This window comes from Somniosus microcephalus, chromosome 4 (genome assembly GCF_052327205.1).
Source record: "Somniosus microcephalus isolate GS21.2 chromosome 4, FLI_Smic_1.0, whole genome shotgun sequence".
In the NCBI taxonomy this organism is placed as follows: Eukaryota; Metazoa; Chordata; class Chondrichthyes; order Squaliformes; family Somniosidae; genus Somniosus; species Somniosus microcephalus.
In genome coordinates, this window is record NC_140990.1 from 23,496,761 (window position 1) to 23,518,803 (window position 22,043).

The 22,043-nt window shown below is 44.6% G+C and overlaps 1 pseudogene; it reads left to right on the forward strand.

The window, feature by feature from the left end:
• Positions 1–943: 943 nt before the first annotated feature.
• Positions 944–21,811, forward strand: LOC147118423 (uncharacterized; annotated as a pseudogene).
• The last annotated feature ends 232 nt before the right edge of the window (positions 21,812–22,043 follow it).

Genomic DNA, 22,043 nt, shown 5'->3' on the forward strand with positions numbered 1-22,043 from the left:
AAAACACCCCAGAGCGCGCTGCCCGGCGAAAAACGCGATCTGCTTGGGCTGCGGGAAGAAGGGACACTACGCTAACATCTGCAGGGCCAAAGCCACCCCGAACCCCAGCAGCACCGCGTGTGGGCCATGCGGGCCGCCATCTTGGGCCTCCCCGGCCATGTGCGAACCACCGGTACAGCAGCCATTTTGGACCTCCTCCACGCCAACCCCCAGTATGCTTACATTGCATACCCGGACGGGCGGGAGGACACAGTCTCCATAAGAGACCTTGCACCCTCGGGGGCCGCAGTAACCCACTACTCACTACCACCCCCCCACCACGATCCGATATCCAGCCCCAGCAGACGGCAGGCCTGGGCCCAGCGACCCGCTCGACATCTACGAGGACGACACGCCTGTGCCACAGCCTACGCGGGACTCGACGCCGGAAGCTCCACTACCCCTGCCGTCACCACGCCGATCACAGCGGCAGACAAGACCTCCGGAGAGACTCCAATACACTAACTTTTAATACACTTCACCCCGCCGGACTCAATTTTAAACAAGGGGTGAATGTGGTAAACCACTGTTTGTATTCCACTGTGTACATGCCTGGACATGCCTCGGCTGACTCCTCCCACAAGTCCTAGTATAAAGGTGACTGCTCCCCAGCCCCTTTGTATTCTGGACCGGTCGACCACTCGAGGCAGACCTTCATTCTTTTGTTAATAAAAGCCTTTAGTTACTCTCTTAACACTCAGTCTTTTATGAGTAATTGATAGCGCATCACTCTGTCTGTGAGAACAACTTTAAAAGCTCTGAGGGACTGATTAGACACCAGCGAGTTCACACTGAAGTGAGACTATTCAGTTGCTCTCACTGCAAAAAGAGATTCATGCACTCATCCAGTCTCACTGAACACCAGCGTGTTCACACTGGGGAGAGGCCTTTTCAATGTTCTGTCTGTGAGAACAGCTTTAAAAGCGCTGGTGAGCTGAGCAAACACCAGCGAGTTCACACCAACGAGAGACCTTTTAAGTGCACTGACTGTGGAAACAGCTTTAAACGTGATGCAGATCTGATTAAACACCAGCGAGTTCACACTGATGAGAGACCATTTAAATGCTTGGACTGCGGGAGCAGATTTAAACGCTCTCAGGGACTGATTAAACACCAGCGAGTTCACACTGACGAGAGACCTTTTCAATGCTCTGACTGTGGGAATCGCTTTAAAAGCGCTGCAGAGCTGATTAAACACCAGCGTATTCACACTGATGAGAGACTTTTTAAATGCTGTGCCTGTAGGAACAGATTTAAAAGTTCAGAGGGAGTGATTAAACACCAGCTCATTCATACTGATGAGAGACCGTTTCAATGCTCTGACTGTGGGAACAGCTTTAAATGCTCAGCAGAGCTGGTGAGACACCAGCGAGTTCACTCTGGGGAGAGACCTTTGAAATGCTTGGACTGTGGGAAAAGCTTTAAATGCTCTGAGTCTGATTAAACATCAGAGAGTTCACACTGATGAGAGACCATTTTAATGCTCTCACTGCAGGAAGAGGTTCAGGCGCTCATCCAGCCTTATGGCTCACCAGCGAGTTCACATGAGGGGGAGGCCATTCATCTACTCCGTGTGTGCGAAGGAATTCACTCAGTCATCCAACCTGCTGGCACACCAGCGAGTTCACAAGTGACTGCAGGTGTTGGATTCTGCTGTTTTTGCTGCTGTTAATCACATCCAGGACTGAACCATGTTCACGGTGCTGGTGTTAATAACCCTTCTAACTGGGGTGGAATTTAATATTAAAAGAAAAGAAAGACTTACGTTTATATAGCACCTTTCACGACCACCGGATGTCCCAAAGCTCTTTACAGCCAGTGAAATACTTTTTTTTTAAAGTGTAGTTACTGTTGTAATGTAGGAAATGTGACAGCCAATTTGGGCACAGCAAGCTCCCACAAACAGCAATGTGATAATGACCAGATAATCTGTTTTAGTGATGTTGATTCTGGATATATGCCAAATAAATCAGCTTTGTTTTAAACAGTGTGTCAATTCCTTGGTTTTTCCACGATAAGAGGAGACAAATGGATTTCCTGCTACCGATTGTTCCATTTTCGAGCCTTTCCTCCTGTCTTACTCTAGAATTTTTAAGTTCTCATAAATTTGGTTACCCTCATGGACAATCATACTCCCCATATCTTCCAGAGAGCCTCTCCTAGCCTTGGTAGCCTAAGTGTAAGATCCTAACCCGAATCATTAACGTAATCCCTAACCCCAACCCCTGACTGTATCACCCTAACCACAGTCCTCACTTCTATCACTGATCCCTAAAGTGCCCAGTCTCAATAGTGATTGTGATGCCAACGGGGGTCAACGGCCATGTTATTTTTTAATACGGCGCGGTGGCATAGTGGTTAGCACTGTTGCCTCACAGCGCCAGGGACCCGGGTTCAAATCTGGCCTTGGGTGACTGTCTGTGTGGAGTTTGCACATTCTCCCTGTGTCTGCGTGGGTTTTCTCCGGGTGCTCCGGTTTCCTCCCACAGTCCAAAGATGTGCAGGTTAGGTTGATTTGGCTATGATAAATTGACCCTTAGTGTTACGGGATTAAATACATGGGGTTATGGGGATAGGGTGGGATATGTGTCGGTGCAGGCTCGATGGGCCGAAATGGCCTCTATCTGCACTGTAGATTCTGTGATTCTGTGAAAACCCGCGACCTCTTCCACCTCGAAGGACAAGGCAGCAGGTGCATGGGAACAGCATCCTGACTTGGAAGTATATTGCTGTTCTTTCATCGTCGCTGGGTCAAAATCCTGGAACTCCCTCCCTAACAGCACTGTGAGAGCACCTTCACCACAGCGACTGCAGCGGTTCAAGAAGACGGCTCACCACCTTCTCAAGGGCAATTAGGGATGGCCAATAAAAGTTGGCCTTGCCAGCGACGCCCACATCCCATGAAAGAAGTAAAAAAAATGTTTTCCTGGCCCAAATGCGCCTCTTCTGTTCCTCAACTGCTCCATTCACCCAAGACCCATTGTATTATTTAGAGGACAGGCCGCTGATACGCGTAAAAAAAAATCAATTACCAGGAATTTCTTCACATCCTCAATGGCGGCCGTGGGTACCCAGAATGCCGCGCGGTTGGGAATACGCCCTATCTGAGTGACAGGGGCCCAGTAGAGCCGGGTTCTTGGGCCGCCTGAAGGAAGATGGCGGTCGGGACAGAACGGACGCGGTAGGAGAGGGAGGGCGGGTGAGGTGGGAGAATAAACCACAAGGCCGGCTTTATAATAAAGGGGCTGCGGCCTTCGAGCCGAATAACAGCCCCCGGGCCGGGGTTCATTCAGCTCTGGGGCGGCTGTGAGGCTTTCTTCCGGGGACTGGAGGAGGAATTGGACCCGCGGGTGGGCTGGGAAGCTTCACAAACACCCGGTGTCGGCCTCAGGCCCCGAATTAGAGCCCACAGGCCCCGGCTTTACCCCGCGGTGACAGGCCCGGGTCAGCGGGGTCATTGGCCGCCATCTTGGGCAGGGCGGGGTTACGGGCCGCCATCTTGGGCAGGGCAGGATTTATTTTATTTGTTTCTGGGATGTGGTGTCGCTGGCAAGACCGGCATTTATTGCCCATCCCGAGTTGCCCTTGAGAAGGTGGTGGTGAGCCGCCTTCTTGAACCGCTGCAGTCCATGTGGTGAAGGTCATCGTGGTTTGTTACAATTCAGTGATTCGCTGGGCCATTTCAGAGGACGGTTAAGAGTCAACCACATTGCTGTGGGTCTGGAGTCACCAATAGGCCAGACCGGGTAAGGACGGCAGATTTCTTTCCCAAAAGGACATTAGTGAACCAAATGGGCTTTTACGACAACCCGATAGTTTCATGGTCACCATTACTGATACTAGCTTTTTGTTCGAGATTTATTAAATTAACTGAACTTAAATTCCCCAGCTGCTGTGGTGGGATTTGAACTCGCGTCTCTGGATCATTAGTCCAGGCCTCTGGATTACTGGTCCAGTGATATTACCACACTGCTATCGTCCCTATACGCGCATGTGCGGCCATCTTGGTGCAGGAACAGAGAGTAGGCGGGGCTTCAGGGTCCCAGTGACCAGGAGAGACAATCATTGACTCATTGATTTTATTCTCACTCTGCACACAGCGGGTGGAGAACTGAACCCAACCTGAGTAGAGGGAGGGAGAAAACTGGGAGTGGAGGAAAGAAATATTGGAGATGGTGCGATGGGTTTGGATTTCAGCACAGGGAGGAGGGAGAGTGTGTGGGATGGGGATTTACAGCTTTGGGGTTAAAATGTGTTATTTTGGTCATATTTCTAGATTTGCCATTTTCTGCCCACTGGACAATCACAGTGCACTGACCAACAGCTTAGCTTGTCAGAATAGGGCAGGTGGAACCGAGCCAGAGGCAGCTCTGGGACTTCATCTTCTGAGCATTGGGTTGGGAAACAAGAATTCCATTGTTTATTGGGCCCTGGCGAGCACTGCCCTCCATCCCACAATTTTAATATTTTGATGTATCTATTTATATACTAGGAATATTTTAATTGCTTTCACAGCAAAATGCATTTATTATTAAACCTTCACAGAAGGCAACTGTGGTAACAATTGAATAAAACTGAGAGAGTTGTCGGGATCGGGAACGCTCTTCCTGAAAAGGTCATGAGCTGATTCCATCAATGATTTTAAAAGGGAGTTGGGCGGGTACTTGAGGATGAGGATCTTACAGGGTTACGGACAACAAGCAGGGATGTGGGACTAAGCACGAGTGCTCATTCTAAGAGCCAGCACAGGCACGATGGGCCAAATGGCCTCCTTCGTGCTGTACGCTTCCATGATTCTATGAAAACCAATAGAACCAAACAAAGAAATGATCTTCCTTGGTTATCGATCATTTCACTAAATTTCAACAGAGTACTCTATACACCAACAACAACTTACCTTTATATAGCACCTTTAAAACGTCACAGTAGCGCAGTCAGACAATAATCGACACGCATACTTTGTTTGTGGTCCAGTGCACTGACACAAAGTTCCTTCACAACTGTAACAATTTTATTACGGTTGCTGTGAAGGCTGCGCTCACTCTGCTCGTACACCTGGTCTCCAAAGGAGGCAAAACAGGACTAATGCTGCCGAGCTCAGCTCTTTTTCATCAGAAAATATCAACTGTTTAGCCTCGCCAGGAAATGCACAAAAGAGGCAGCAGTGCTGATTGGCTGCCCAGGAAAGTCCTATTTAGATTAAACTCCTTCACCCAGAGAGTGCTGAGAATGTGGAACTTGCTGCCACAGGGAGTGATTGAGGTGAACAGCAGGGATGCATTTAAGGGGAAGCTGGATAAACACATGGGAGAACGGAATAGAAGGAGCTGCTGATAGGGTGAGATGAAGAGAGATGGGAGGAGGCTCGTGGGGAGCATAAACACCGCATGGACCAGTTGGGCCGAATGGTCTGTTTCTGTGCTGTACAATCTATGTATGAGGGAACTAGATGTAAAGTCGGACGGGTTGCACCTGAACCAGAACGGGACACATATCCTTGGGGGGCGGGTTAAACTAATTTGGAAGGGGGATGGGATACAGAGTGGAGCTATAATAGGGGGTGATGTACAGCCAAATATAGAGGAAAAAACAAGTCAGCTTGGAAGGCAGAGCAAATATGTAACGGCACAAGGGAGTAGGGCAAGGCTGGATGGCATTTATTTTAATACAAGGAGTCTTGCGAATAAGGTGGATGAACTGAAGGTGTTGATGAACACATGGGAGTATGATATTGTTGCTATCACGGAGACATGGTTGAGGGAGGGGCAAGATTGGCAGCTCAATATATTCAGGAGAGACAGAGGGGGCGGTAAAAGAGGAGGGGGTGTCGCAATATTAATTAAGGAGTCAATTACTGCTATAAGGAGGGATGATATATTAGCAGGTTCCTCTAATGAGGCCATATGGGTAGAACTTAAAAACAAAAAGGGGGTAAGTACTTTGCTGGGAGTGTACTATAGGCCCCCAAACAGTCAGGGGGAGATAGAGGAACAGATATGTAGGCAAATCTCAGAGAAATGTGCAAATAATAGGGTAATAATAGTGGGGGATTTCAACTTCCCCAATATTAACTGGGATAGAGTGTGAAAGGCTAAGAGGGTGCAGAATTCTTAAAGTGCATCCAGGAGAGCTTTTTGAGCCAGCATGTAGAAAGTCCTACAAGAGAGGGGGCGGTACTGGACCTAATTCTAGGGAATGTGGCCGGGCAAGTGGTAGAAGTGTGTAGAAGTGCCTTACTTCTTAGCTCTGGGTAATGACTCAATACACACTTGGATTCGTCAGACGGACAGGCCTTTTATTTTACTTCTCTTGCAAGGGGAATCAGCACCTCCACTCAAGGGGTGAGGCTACTATTCCAATGATACAGTGTAAACGTTCTATATTTATACAGTGTAACAAACAAGTTTGATTGAAATCCCTTTGTTCCTCTATCAGGATACATTTTAGATTAATCATCAGGTAGAAATAACATATTGACAGAAGGATCCTGGACACATAAGTCAACCGTTAATCTATAACAGGGCATGAATCGTGTAACCGGAGGTCCTCTTTAATCATATATAAGGGAGGCAAGCTTTGCTTTCGGTCACAAGTTATCAGGTCATTGGTACATCAAAGAAACTCATTATTCCACTTCTACATTCTCATTAGGTGGGTAGACATCTGTTCTTGGCTGTAGTCCGAGTACGTACAATAGCTCTAGTTACACATCGACACTTGCCCAGTGTCAAGTCTGAAAACTTTTACCCAGCAAGCACTTGAAATTAACCCCTTATATCATGTAGATTTCCTCATTCCCCCCTTTTGTCCTTTCTAAGGACAATCTATCTCGCTAAGTTTAAGAAACTCTACATCAAAGGTCTCACCCTTAATATCCTCATATTCAGACATCATTGGTACTGGAGGAGTTGACGCTAATAAGGAAAGGACTTTTGTACACAATAATTTTAAACAACCAATCAATAAACTAATTAAAATTATTATCATCACAATTGCGATAAAAGCTTCCAAAATTTGCTTTCCCAATGCTCCTCCCCATCCTGAAATCCAATCCCACATTGACCATGGTTCAGGTTGACGTAGTTTCTCTACGGCCTTCTTTATGTGGTTTACCAGATTGGTGATATTTTCTGAGCTATCTGGGATATAGGTGCAACATTCGGTTTTTATGATTGCACATGTGCCCCCTTCTTTTGCCAACAAATAGTCCAGAGCCATGCGGTTTTGTAAGGCAACAGTGCGCAAAGCCACCATTTCTGCGTTTACATCACTAAGAGCATCTGCAGTATCATTGGCTATTTGTTCCAACACTGCTGCCATGTTTATAGATTCTCTTGTTAACTTCCCTGTTCCATACCAGGGAAATGCTATAGCAAAGAACCTTTCAATTTCTGTAATGGCTCGTTTTGCTCGTGTCCCAGGGTGGCTATCCAAAGATGAAATGTGATGTATATAAGGCACTACATATCCCAAATAACATGACCCAGTCCAATTTTGTGGTAACCAGGGGTATGCTCTATGCCCACAGATGAAATAGGTGTTATTATAGGCTTCAAATTTGTTCCATATCTGGTGCATCATTCCTATTCCGTGTTCTCCTTTCCAGATTTTTTTACTAGTCAAATTTTGTACTGTGGACAGATTCCACCGTCCCCAATAGGGCCATTCGACTGCACCCGGTGGTTTAGTAGTAGTTTTAGTTAAAGTGTAGTTACATTTGCACTCACTCCATCCAACCATCAATCCTTCTCCATTGTCGTTTACCAGACAGACTTCTCCTTTTGTTTTATTTATGGTTCCCATTGACGTCACTAATAGACTCTCTGGATTCCTTCGACTATCATATTGGGGATGAAACCACCCTTCAAGTTTTATAAGGTTGTATCCTGCATCTTTCCATTCATTTTCCAACTGATCTGGGTTTAAACTATTTTGGGTCTGAAATGTACTGGCTGCCTCCTTATTCCAGGTGGTATTAGACTGTAATAACCACCCTACCATCTCTTCTATTTCGAAGGGAATGGGCCTTAGAGGTATTCCACCCTCTGCATGCACAGGGATGTGGCTGCATATCCAGCATTTGGCAAGGTTCTGTCTTTTAGCGTACAGATAGCTCATGTATACAAAGGCATTAACTTGATGATAGTTATGCTTATTTAACAGTCTTCTACTTCTCCCTCCTTGTTTCTTAGCGGTCCTACTAATTTTTCTTTTCTGAGTAATTGATGTTGAAACGAGGGGTTGTGTAAAAGGATTATCACAAAACATTGACTTAGCTGTCAGGGCCAGTCCTCCTCTTGAATTACCACTGCAGATAACCCCTCCGTTCGCAGTTTTGTCACTTGGTAATACAGTATCAGGGCATGTGACCCATAGCTTATCAAGCCTTTGTCCACTATCTTCTTCTACTATCTTACCCTGTCTTACCCTAAGATTTAGGGGTTGATACGGGGGTACCTGCATAGTATGGTCCTGGAGCTGGACTTTCATGGTCTCATTATAACATATAACATAAAAGAGATTTTTGGTTAAAAGTACACATTCTTTTATACATGGTTTGCCTTTCAGGGGATCTGATAAATCAATATGGCAGTTTCAATTATCGTTAACAAAGGGGACAGTCTTATTAGAGTCCAAATCCAGTTCATCTTGGCAGTGTATCGTCTTCAACTGATGCCTTCTTACAATGGGACACGTGTATCCATGTTGGTCGCTCCTTTACTTTTACAGCGGTGTTTGTGGTCAGGAGTACTTGGAAGGGTCCCTCAAATCTGGGTTGAAGGCCATTCTTTCGTTTGAAGATTTTTATGTAGACGTTATCTCTTGGCTCGAAAGTATGGCACTTTCCTTCAGCGGGATCGACCTGGGCTTCCTTCACCTGTTGATGGAAACTAGAAATGCATTTGGTTAGTGCAATGCAATAACTCAACATATCTTCCTCCATTTTATGGATGTCCATTTGTTTAGCTGTTAAAGGTGCCGAAAAAGGCAATCTTTGTGGTCTTCCCATGACGATCTCGTGAGGCGACAATCCTGTAGTTCTGTTGGTAGCAGACCGCATTGTCATTAAAGCTATGGGTAACAAATCAACCCATTTAAGTCCAGTTTCTTTACACAGTTTTGCAAGCTTGTTTTTCAGCATCCCGTTATATCTTTCCACTAGTCCAGCCGACTGTGGATGATAACTACAATGAAGGTGCTGGTTAATCTGTAAAGCTTTGCATAGTTCCTTAATCACTGTTCCCGTAAAATGGGACCCATTGTCACTTGACAGTTTTGCTGGTATCCCAAAGCGAGGTACAATGTCCTTCAATAAACATTTAGCAACAGTAGTGGCGTCACTCTTTCTACAAGGAAACGCTTCAATCCATCTTGAAAACATATCAACAATAACTAATACATATTTAAAGCTCATACACACAGGTAGTTCAATAAAATCCATTTGCAAGTGTACAAAAGGACCCATGGGGTTTGGATGGGATGCGGGCTGTACCTTCTTTATTTTTTTTCCTGCATTCATGGTCTGGCAGATAATACAATTTTCACAAATTTGTTTTGCCAATTTTGAGATTCCTGGTGCATACCAGGTCTTGAGGATACAGTCCGCCATCCCCTCTTTGCCCGCATGGGTGAATTTATGAACACATCGGGCAATTGGTGATAGTAATGATTTGGGTGCCACCATGCGGCCGTCATGATGAACCCATAAGCCGTCAGTGTTTTTAAAACAATGATTAACAACCCATTCCTTTACTTCATCAGAACTGGCCCTATTTTGATGGGTCAGCACATCATCTAAGGACGGGGGCTGCGGTATCTCTGGCTTTTCCCTAACAGGGAAGGCTGAAACTTGTCGTTCAGTACTTGATATAGCTACTGACTTAGCAGCGCTATCTGCAGCAGCGTTTCCAAGCGCAACCTTGTCCAAATGCCCCGTGTGCGCTTGGCACTTAATAATTGCAATCTGTTTACGTCTCTGAATAGCTAGTAAAAGATTTTTCACTTCTTGTGCATTTTTAATCTGGGTTCCCGAGGAAGTCAGGTAACCATAAATTTTCCAAATTTGTCATGCTCATGTATTCATTGTCTACAATAGCCAGTCATTCCTAGAAAATGCTTCATTTCTCCTTTAGTTTTTGGCAACGATGTGTTGCAAACAACCTTTATTCTATCTGGCGTTAACTCCCTGTTTTAACAATGATTCCATCACTGGCTCAACTCCTTTTTCTGCTTTCTCTGACAATGGATACTGTGACCTTTTGGGTAATGGTGCAGCTGGATTAATTGTAACTTTATAGGGCTGTGCAGTCTAATAGTTAGGAGGTATTTTAAATCTTGTCCTGTTTTGTCATAGCAGGCCGTGCAGTGCAATTTTGAATGCCATTTCCCTAGTTTCAGGGATTCCTGGTATTGTTTAATGGAGCTTGTAACGAATCCCCACGCTCCTAACAGACTGACAAGTTTGGGACTCAAACTTGGGTCGGCAATTTCCCATGTGTAAAGAACAGGGTGTTTTATTTCTGTTACTGGGTACGCATATGCCTTATCTACTTGGATTTCTACCGTTACTCCTGATGGGGAGCAAATAATTGTAGCATTAATTTTGCACAGCAAGTCTCTTCCACATAAATTCATAGAGACATCTCCTGATAACAGAAAGGAGTGTTCTTCCTCAAATTCTTCTACTTTTACTGTGAGGGGAGTCGATTGATTCAAGCGTTGTAGTATTCCAGCCAATCCAGCTATCGGGGTCTTTTTCCCATTAATAGGCATTCCTTCAGAATATCCTTTCCCTAACACTGAAAAGGTTGCTCCTGTATCTACTAAAATGACATAGGTCTCCCAGCTATTTGCATTTTAATTTCAGGTTCGCTGCGTGAATTTAAAGAAACAACGGGCATTTGGTGGTCTGTGGCGCCTGGGGCTGCTGGTGTCAGTCAGTAATTCTGATCTCTATTTCTCCTAAATCCCTGTCCGTTTGTAGGGTAACCTCCTGACTGGTCCGAAAAAGGGTTATGGACAGTGAAATTAGGACCTTTATTCTCTAACGGAGGTCCATTATTGGAGGTTTTATTCTGACGATTTTTCGCAGGGCATTGGTTTGCCCAATGTCCGGGTTGTCCGCAATTGTAACAATTACCAGATCGTCCATACCCTCTTATTCTACCACATCTTCCTCTATATTCCCCTCTATTCATCCTTCTATAGTTACCTTGTTATCCTACCATAATAGAGGAGAAAGGTGTTTCTTCGGGGTAATTTTTTTTTTCTGACTCAACCAACATAGAGGCAGTCTTTTTATCTGGCTGTTCTCTATTTCTCTCTCGTCCGTTAAACATTTCTCGAGGCAAGTAATTCTTTCTATGTTAAATGACTATCTGAGGGAAAGGGTCTAGTCTTATTTACAGTCCATTTGGACCAATTTGGTAGGTGATCAATGGATGATTGACCAGTTCTTTAACATAAAGGCTGCTGGCGTGCCTTTCTCGGGTGGCTTACTGGCGCTAGCACTCATTTTAGCAGCTTAAATGGTTCACTTAAAACAATCTAAACTCCCGTGACAATCCATGATCTGCGTTGTACGCCCCTACAGATCAGATTAATAAACTATACATACGTATAAAACTCGAGGGTTCTCAACCCTCGTGGAAGGTATTTCTAACTGGGGAAAATACTGAATCCACAATAGCTTAGTGGATCATGTAAAAGACATCACTATTTTCTCAACCATACATTCCGCCGCGGGACTCACTTCCCCGGCTTGGGTCTTTTCCAACCCCTTCTGCAGTTTTTTTTTTCAGCTTAAATATTTTAGTTAAAACATACAACAATTCCGTAACACTCTATGATCTGCGTGGGACGCCTCTACAGATCAGACATGACTAAACATTAATACATATAACAATAAACAATAAACAATACACTTGTTAAACAACAACCAAAGTGTTACTAAATCCCCAACCTATGCAGCCTTACTGGACAAAGCTGCAAAGTTGATTGATAATAACAAGTAGTTAAATACTCACTCTCATAAACATTAAACATTGACACTGTGTTTCAGACATCCGCCCACTCTTCTCTCTTTTTTTTTTACCCTATTCCCTTTAGCCAAATCTTTAGCAAAAAGGGCCTTCAATTTGTCCCAGCTAACTTCAAGCTCTTCTCTCCTTCTACCCTACTCCCTTTAGCCAAATCTTTAGCAAAAAGGGCCTTCAATTTGTCCCAGCTAACTTCAAGCTGGAACCTTGCTAGTTCAATTTCCAGTAAATCGCTAGCTCCTTAGTTAATCAAATTCCTGACTTAACCTTCTCTCTCAGCAAGCTGGAACCTTGCTAGTTCAATTTCCAATAAATCGCTAGCTCCTTAGTTAATCAAATTCCTGACTTAACCTTCTCTCTCTGGTACCTTTATTTCAGCGCTTCCTACAGTCCTTTTCTGCACGATCCTGTTCGCGGGGCGTCAGCGCCTCATGGCTGGTCCTCTGTTCCGTTTCTGGAAGGGAAGCAGTCACAACGGCAGTTTAACCCCCGAACCTTGTGAGTCAATTACCCGATGGCAGTGCTGTCCAATGGAATAAACAGACTGTGCGCAGCTATGCTTATGGCAGGGAAAGTCCCAAAAATGTGGCAAAACACCACCTTCGGCCGATGGGATTTTCCCAACCGAGCAACGTACTCGGCGTCTGTTAACTCACCAATTGGTACAGCAAGCCATCTCGGTGGAACCTCCAAATTGTAGAAGTGCCTTACTTCTTAGCTCTGGGTAATGACTCAATACACACTTGGATTCGTCAGACGGACAGGCCTTTTATTTTACTTCTCTTGCAAGGGGAATCAGCACCTCCACTCAAGGGGTGAGGCTACTATTCCAATGATACAGTGTAAACGTTCTATATTTATACAGTGTAACAAACAAGTTTGATTGAAATCCCTTTGTTCCTCTATCAGGATACATTTTAGATTAATCATCAGGTAGAAATAACATATTGACAGAAGGATCCTGGACACATAAGTCAACCGTTAATCTATAACAGGGCATGAATCGTGTAACCGGAGGTCCTCTTTAATCATATATAAGGGAGGCAAGCTTTGCTTTCGGTCACAAGTTATCAGGTCATTGGTACATCAAAGAAACTCATTATTCCACTTCTACATTCTCATTAGGTGGGTAGACATCTGTTCTTGGCTGTAGTCCGAGTACGTACAATAGCTCTAGTTACACATCGACACTTGCCCAGTGTCAAGTCTGAAAACTTTTACCCAGCAAGCACTTGAAATTAACCCCTTATATCATGTAGATTTCCTCAAGTGTTAGTAGGTGAGCACTTTGGTGACAGTGACCATAATTCGGTGAGATTTAAGGTAGTCATGGAAAAGGACAGAGATGGACCGGAAATAAAAGTTCTAAATTGGGGGAAGGCCGATTTTAATATGATAAGGCAGGATCTGGCCAAAGTGGACTGGGATCAGCTACTTGTAGGAAAATCCACATCGGAACAATGGGAGTCTTTCAGAAGGGAAATTGAGAGAGTACAATGGCAACATGTTCCCGTAAAGGTCAAGGGTGGGACCAACAAGCCCAGGGAACCTTGGATGTCAAGGGATATACGAGAATGGATTAGGAAAAAAAGGAGGGTTTTTGGCAGATACAAAGGACTAAAGACAGAGGAAGCCCTAGAGGAGTATAAAAAGTGCAGGGGGATACTTAAAAAAATAAATTAGGAGAGCGAGGAGGGGCCATGAAATAACACTGGCGAGCAAAATAAAGGAAAATCCTAAGGTGTTTTACAAGTATATTAAGGGTAAGAGGATAACTAGGGAAAGAGTAGGGCCCATTAGGGACCAAAGTGGCAATCTGTGTGTGGAGCCAGAAGATGTAGGTGGGGTTTTAAATGAATTTTTTGCATCTGTGTTCACTATGGAGAAGGACAATGCAGACATAGAAATCGGGCAGGGGGACTGTGATATACTTGAACATATTAGCATCGAGAGGGAGGAGGTACTAGCGGTTTTAGCAGGCTTAAAAGTGGATAAATCCCCAGGCCCGGACGAGATGTATCCCAGGCTGCTGTGTGAGGCAAAGGAGGAGATTGCAGGGGCTCTGACACAAATTTTCAAAACCTCTCTGGCCACAGGGGATGTGCCAGAGGACTGGAGAACAGCTAACGTAGTACCATTATTCAAGATGGGTAGTAGGGATAAACCAGGGAATTACAGGCCAGTGAGCCTAACATCAGTGGTAGGGAAATTATTGGAAAAAATTCTGAGGGACAGAATTAGTCTCCACTTGGAGAGGCAAGGATTAATCAGGGATATTCAGCATAGCTTTGTCAAGGGAAGATCATGTCTGACTAACTTGATTGAATTTTTCGAGGGGGTGACTAGGTGTGTGGATGAGGGTAGTGCAGTGGATGTGGTATACATGGATTTCAGTAAGGCTTTTGATAAAGTCCCGCATAGGAGACTGGTCAAGGAAGTAAGAGCCCAAGGTGCCTTGGCACATTGGATCCAAAACTGGCTTAGTGGCAGAAGGCAGAGGGTGATGGTGGAAGGTTGTTTTTGTGACTGGAAGCCTGTGTCCAGTGGGGTACCGCAGGGATCGGTGCTGGGTCCCTTGCTGTTTGTGCTCTACATTAATGATTTGGATGTGAATGTAAAAGGTATGATCAGTAAGTTCGCAGATGACACGAAAATTGGTGGGGTGGTAAATAGCAAGGAGGGTAGCCTCAGTCTGCAGGATGATATAGATGGATTGGTCAGATGGGCGGAACAGTGGCAAATGGAATTTAACCCTGAAAAGTGTGAGGTGATGCATTTTGGATGGACTAACAAGGCAAGGGAATACACAATGAATGGTAAGACCCTAGGTAAGACAGAGGATCAGAGGGACCTTGGTGTGCATGTACATAGATCCCTGAAGGCAGCAGAACAGGCGGATAAGGTGGTTAAAAAGGCATATGGGATACTTGCCTTCATTAGCCGAGGCATAGAATATAAGAGCAGGGAGGTTATGATGGAGCTGTACAAAACGCTGGTTAGGCCACAGCTGGAATACTGTGTGCAGTTCTGGTCGCCACACTATAGGAAGGATGTGATTGCTTTGGAGAGGGTGCAGAGGAGATTCACCAGGATGTTACCTGGGCTGGAGCGCTTCAGCTATGAAGAAAGACTGGACAGGCTGGGGTTGTTTTCCTTGGAGCAGAGAAGGCTGAGGGGGGACCTGATTGAGGTGTACAAAATTATGAGGGGCATAGATAGGGTAGATAGAAAGGAACTTTTTCCCTTACTGGAGGGGTCAATAACAAGGGGGCATAGATTCAAGGTAAGGGGCAGGAGGTTTAGAGGGGATTTGAGGAAGAACTTTTTCACCCAGAGGGTGGTTGGAATCTGGAACTCACTGCCTGAAAGGGTGGTAGAGGCAGGAACCCTCACAACATTCAAGAAGCATTTGGATGAGCACTTGAAACACCATAGCATACAAGGCTACGGACCAAATGCTGGAAAATGGGATTAATTAGACAGGGCTTGATGGCCGGCGCGGACGCGATGGGCCGAAGGGCCTCTTTCCGTGCTGTATAACTCTATGACTCTATGACTATCTCCAAGTTTGCAGACGACACAAAGCTGGGTGGGCATGTGTGCTGTGAGGAGGATGCTGAGAAACTCCTGTATGATTTGGACAGGTTGGGTGATTGGGCAGATGCATGGCAGATGCAGCATAATGTGGATTAATGCAAGGTTATCCACTTTGGTGGCAAAAACAGGAAGGCAGATTATTATCTGAACGGCAATAGATTGGGAGAAGGGGAAGTGCAACGAGACCTGAGTGTCCTTGTGCACCAGTTGCTGAAGGTAAGCATGCAGGTGCAGCAGGCGGTTAAGAAGGCAAATGGTATGTTGGCCTTCGGAGCGAGAGGGTTCGAGTACAGGAACAAGGATGTCTTGCTACAGTTGTACAGGGCCTTGGTGAGACCACATCTTGGGTATTGTGTGCAGTTTTGGTCGCCTTATCTGAGGAAGGATGTTCTTGCCATGGAGGGAGTGCAGCGAAGATTCACCAGACATACCTGGGATGGCAGGAATGACGTATGAGGAGAGATTGGGTCGATTGGGCTTATACTCACTGGAGTTTAGAAGAATGAGAGGGGATCTCATTGAAATTTATAAAATTCTAACAGGACTAGACAGACTAAATGCAGGAAGGATGTTCCCGATGGTCGGGGAGTCCAGAACCAGGGGTCACAGTCTAAGGATAAGGAGTAAGCCATTTAGGACAGAGATGAGGAGGAATTTCTTCACCCAGAGAGTGGTGAACCTGTGGAATTCTCTACCACAGAAGGCAGTTGAGGCCAATTCAGTAAATATATTCAAGAAGGAGTTAGATATATTTCTTAAGGCTAAATGGATCAAGGGGTATGGGGAGAAGGCAGGGACAGGGTACTGAATTTGGATGATCAGCCATGATCTCATTGAATGGCGGAGCAGGTTCGAGGGGCCGAATGGCCTACTCCTGCTCCTATCTTCTATGTTTGTATGTAATTCTACGTAATAAGAGAGGAAAGAATGTTCCACAGAAACTGGAATTATCTATACTGCATTTTTATCCTGAATTTACAGTGATGTCTTTTGTAAACTGCATTTATAGGTAATAACATCGGCCTTTGAATGTGGAAGGAGAAATGTTTGTTCTGTCTGTGGGAAAAGATTTCAAACATCAGTGTGACTGGAAAAGCACCAAGACACACACCCCCGAGTGAGAGTGTTCCAGTGCACTGACTGTGGAAAGAGCTTTAACCAGTTACACAGCCTGAAAAAACATCGCACCATTCACAGCGAGGAGAAACCGTACACGTGTTCTGTGTGTGGACAAGGCTTCAACAGATCGTCCAACCTGGACAGACACGAGGACACCCGCACCATGGAGAAACCATGGAAATGTGGGGACTGTGGGAAGAGATTCAATTACCCATCCAAGCTGGAAATTCATCGACGTAGTCACACGGGGGAGAGACCGTTCACCTGCTCTGAGTGTGGGAAGGGATTCAATTACCCTTCTGAGCTGAAAAATCATCAGCGCAGTCACACTGGGGAGAGGCCGTTCATCTGCTCTGCATGTGGGAAGGGATTCACTCGATCATCGACCCTGCTGACACACCAGCGAATTCACACTGGGGAGAGGCCGTTCACCTGCTCCGTGTGTGAGAAGGGATTTAATTGTTCATCCAACCTGCTGAAACACCAGCGAGTTCACATGTGACTGCAGCGGTTGAATTCTGCTGTTAATCACATCCAGGACTGAACCATGTTACCAGTATGTAAAAAAAAAAATTAGTGAAGACAAATATAGGTCCCTTACAGTCAGAAACGGGAGAATTTATAATGGGGAACAAGGAAATGGCAGAGCAATTAAACAAATACTTTGGTTCTGTCTTCACAGAAGAGGACACAAATAACTTCCCAGAAATGTTAGGGAACCAAGGGTCTAGTGAGAAGGAGAAATTAAAGGAAATTAGTATTAGTAAAAAAATAGTGCTGGAGAAATTAAGGAGACTGAAAGCCGATAAATCCTCAGGGCCTGATAATCTGCATCTGCACCCCAGAGTACTAAAAGAGGTAGCCATGGAAATAGTGGATGCATTGGTTGTCATCTTCCAAAATTCTATAGATTATGCAACAGTTCCTGCAGATTAGGGATGGGCACTAAATGCAGGCCAAGCTAGCCAGCGATGCCCACATCCCATCAATGAATAAAAAAAAAAAAGATTGGAGGGTGGCAAATGTAACCCCACTATTTAAAAAAGGAGGGAGAGAGAAAACAGGGAACTACAGACCGGTTAGCCTAACATCAGTAGTAGGGAAAATGCTAGAGTCTATTATGAAGGATGTGATAACAGGATACTTAGAATATATCAACGGATTAGACAAAGTCAACCTGGATTTATGAAAGGGAAATCGTGTTTGACAAACCTACTGGAGTTTTTTGAGGATGCAACTGGTAGAATAGATAAGGGAGAACCAGTGGATGTGGTGTATTTGGATTTTCAGAAGGCCTTTGATAAAGTGCCACATAAGAGGTTAGTGTGCAAAATTAAAGCACATGGGATTGGGGGTAATATACTGGCATGGATTGAAAATTGGTTTACAGACAGGAAACAGAGAGTAGGAATAAATGGTTCTTTTTCGGGGTGGCAGGCGGTGACTAGCGGGGTACGGCAGGGATCAGTGCTTGGGCCCCAGCTATTCACAATATATATCAATGATTTGGATGAGGGAACCAAATGTAATATTTCCAAGTTTGCTGACGACACAAAACTAGGTGGGATTGTGAGTTGTGAGGAGGATGCAAAGAGGCTTCAAGGCAATTTAGACAAGTTGAGTGAGTGGGCAAATACATGACAGATGCAGTATAACGTGGATAACATAAGAACATAAGAAATAGGAGCAGGAGTAGGCCAATCGGCCCCTCGAGCCTGCTCCACCATTCAATAAGATCATGGCTGATCTGATCCTAACCTCAAATCTTCTATCACTCTGCATCCACCCGAACCCATGTGATCTCCCGGGAGAGGCGAAAAACCAGATAAAGACCCAATGGCCAATTTGGGAGAAAAAAATCTGGGAAATTCCTCTCCGACCCATCTAGGCGATCGAAATTCTTCCAGGAAATCACTCTGTCCCTATATTTTCTACAGTACTTACCTTCTGTAAAGGCGATCTCCACCCCAGCCAGGAACAGGAATAAAACCATCTCCTGAAATCTAACACAGAATTAGAACACAGTAGGAGCAGAACCAGGCTACACGGCCCCTGGGCCCACTCCACTACCCACAGGGCCATGACCATTCCGAACCTAGACTCATGTCCAATTTCCTGCCTGCTCCCCGTAACCCTTAATTCCCTTTACTTCTAGGAAACTATCTATTTCTGTTTTAAATTTATTTAATGATGCAGCTTCCACAGCTTTCTGGGGCAGCAAATTCCACAAAACTACCACCCTCTGAGTGAAGAGGTTTCTCCTCATCTCAGTTTTGAAAGAGCAGCCCCTTATTTTATGATTATGCCCCCTAGTTCTAGTTTCACCCATCATTGGGAACATCCTCACCGCATCCACCCGATCAAGCCCCTTCACAATCTTACATGTTTCAATAAGATCGCCTCTCATTCTTCTGAACTCCAATGAGTAGAGTCCCAATCTACTCAACCTCTCCTCATATGACCACCCCCTCATCCCCGGGATTAACCGAGTGAACCTTCTTTGTACTGACTCGAGAGCAAGTATGTCTTTTCTTAAGTATGGACACCAAAACTGTATGCAGTATTCCAGGTGCGGTCTCACCAATACCTTGTACAACTGTAGCAATACCTCCCTGTTTTTATATTCCATCCCCCTAGCAATAAAAACCAACATTCCATCGGCCTTCTTGATCACTTGCTGCACCTGCATACTAACTTTTTGAGTTTCGTGCACCAGGACCCCCAGATCCCTTTGTACTACAGTACTTTCCAGTTTCTTGCCATTAAGATAATAACTTGCTCTATGATTTTTCCTGCCAAAGTGCATAACCTCACACTTTCCAGTATTGTATTCCATTTGCCAAATCTCTGCCCACTTACTTAGCCTGTCCATATCCCTTTGCAGGTTTTTTATGTCCTCACTCACTACTTTCCGTCCCATCTTTGTATCATCTGCAAACTTTGATATGTTACACTCGGTCCCCTCCTCCAAATCGTTAATATAGATTGTAAAGAGTTGGGGACCCAGCACTGACCCCTGCGGAACACCACTAGTTACTGGTTGCCAATCTGAGAACGAACCATTTATCCCAACTCTCTGCTTTCTGTTAGAGAGCCAATCCTCCACCCACGCCAGAATATTACCCCCAATCCCATGATTTTTTATCTTGAGCAATAATCTTTTGTGTGGCACCTTGTCAAATGCCTTTTGGAAGTCTAAATACACTACGTCCACTGGTTCCCCTTTATCCACCCTGTGTGTTACTTCCTCAAAAAACTCAAGCAAATTTGTCAAACATGACTTCCCCTTCATGAAACCATGCTGAGTTTGTCCTATTAAATTATGTTTATCCAAATGTCCCGTTACTGTCTCCTTAATAATGGACTCTAACATTTTACCAACCACAGATGTTAGGCTAACAGGTCTATAGTTTCCAGCCTTCTGCCTACTACCCTTTTTAAATAAGGGTGTTACATTCGCAGTTTTCCAATCTGCCGGGACTTTTGCTGAGTCCAGTGAGTTTTGGAAAATTATTACCAATGCATCCACAATCCCTACCACTACTTCCCTCAAGACCCTAGGATGCAAGCCATCAGGCCAGGGGATTTATCTGCCTTGAGTCCCATTATTTTACCAAGTACCACTTCCTCAGTGATTTTAATCGTATTTATTTCCTCCCCCCCTAGAGCCCCCTGTTTGTCCAGTGTTGGGATATTCTTAGTGTCCTCTACTGTAAAGACTGATACAAAATAATTGTTCAGTGTTTTTGCCATCTCCATGTTTCCCACCATTAATTTTCTGGTCTCATCCTCTAAGGGACCAACATTTACTTTAGCCACCCTTTTTCTTTTTAAATAACTATAGAAACTTTTGCTGTCTGTTTTTATATTTTTTGCTAATTTATTTTCATAATCTATCTTCCCTTTCTTAATCAATCTTTTAGGTATTCTTTGCTGTCTTTTAAAGACTTCCCAATCTTCCATCCTCCCACTAGATTTGGCTACCTTATATGCCCTTGTTTTTAGTCGGGTACTATCCTTAATTACTTTACTTAGCCACGGATGGCTATCTTTTCTTTTACACCCTTTTTTCCTCAGTGGAATATATATTTTTTGGAAGTTGTAAAATAACTCCTTAAATGTACACCACTGATCATGTACCATCTTACTCTTTAATCTATTTTCCCAGTCCACTCTAATCAATTCCGCTCTCATACCTTCATAGTCTCCTTTATTCAAGCTCAGCACGCTTGTTTGAGATCCAACCTTCTCACCCTCTAATTGAATATGGAACTCAACCATGTTATGGTCACTCATTCCAAGGGGATCCTTTACTAGGACATTTTTAATTAATCCTGTCTCGTTACACAGGACCAAATGTAAGGTTGCTTGCCCCCTGGTCGGTTCAGTTACATACTGCTCAAGAAACCCATCCCTAATACACTCAATGAACTCATCCTCAAGGCAGCTCTGCCCAATTTGATTTGCCCAGTTAATATGATAATTAAAGTCCCCCATAATTATAGCTGTTCCCTTATTACAAGCCTCAACTATTTCCTGATTAATACTCCGTCCAACAGAGTTGCAACTGTTCGGAGGCCTATAGACTACACCCACTAGTGTTTTTTCCCCCTTATTATTCCTTATCTCCACCCAAACTGTTTCACTATCCTGCTCCTTTGACCCAATATCATTTCTCTGTATTGTAGTGATTCCTTCCTTTATTAACATAGCCACCCCACCTCCTCTCCCTTCCTGCCTGTCCTTCCTGATTGTTAAATAACCTGGTATGTTTCATTCCCAGTCATGGTCACCCTGCAGCCATGTTTCTGTAATGGCCACAAGATCATACCCATATGTCGTTATTTGTGCCATTAACTCATTCATTTTGTTACGAATGCTACGTGCATTCAGATAAAGAACTTTCAAATATGTTTTGTAACACTTAGTTCCTGTTTTTTCCCTTTTTAGTACTTTACTTTTTACTCCATACCTTCTGTCCCTTCCTGACACGTTCTGTTTTTTAATTCCCCCACTGCTACCTAAGTCTATGACCTTCTCTGTTGTCATTTCTATTGTTTGCTCTCTAGAAACCTCCCCCCCACTAATTAGTTTAAAGCCCTCTCTACAGCCCTAGTTATATGATTCGCCAGGACACTAGTCCCAGCACTGGCCAAGTGGAGTCCGTCCCAACAGAACAGCTCCCTCCTGTCCCAGTACTGGTGCCAGTGTCCCAAGAAGCAAAACCCATTTCTCCCACACCAGTCTTTG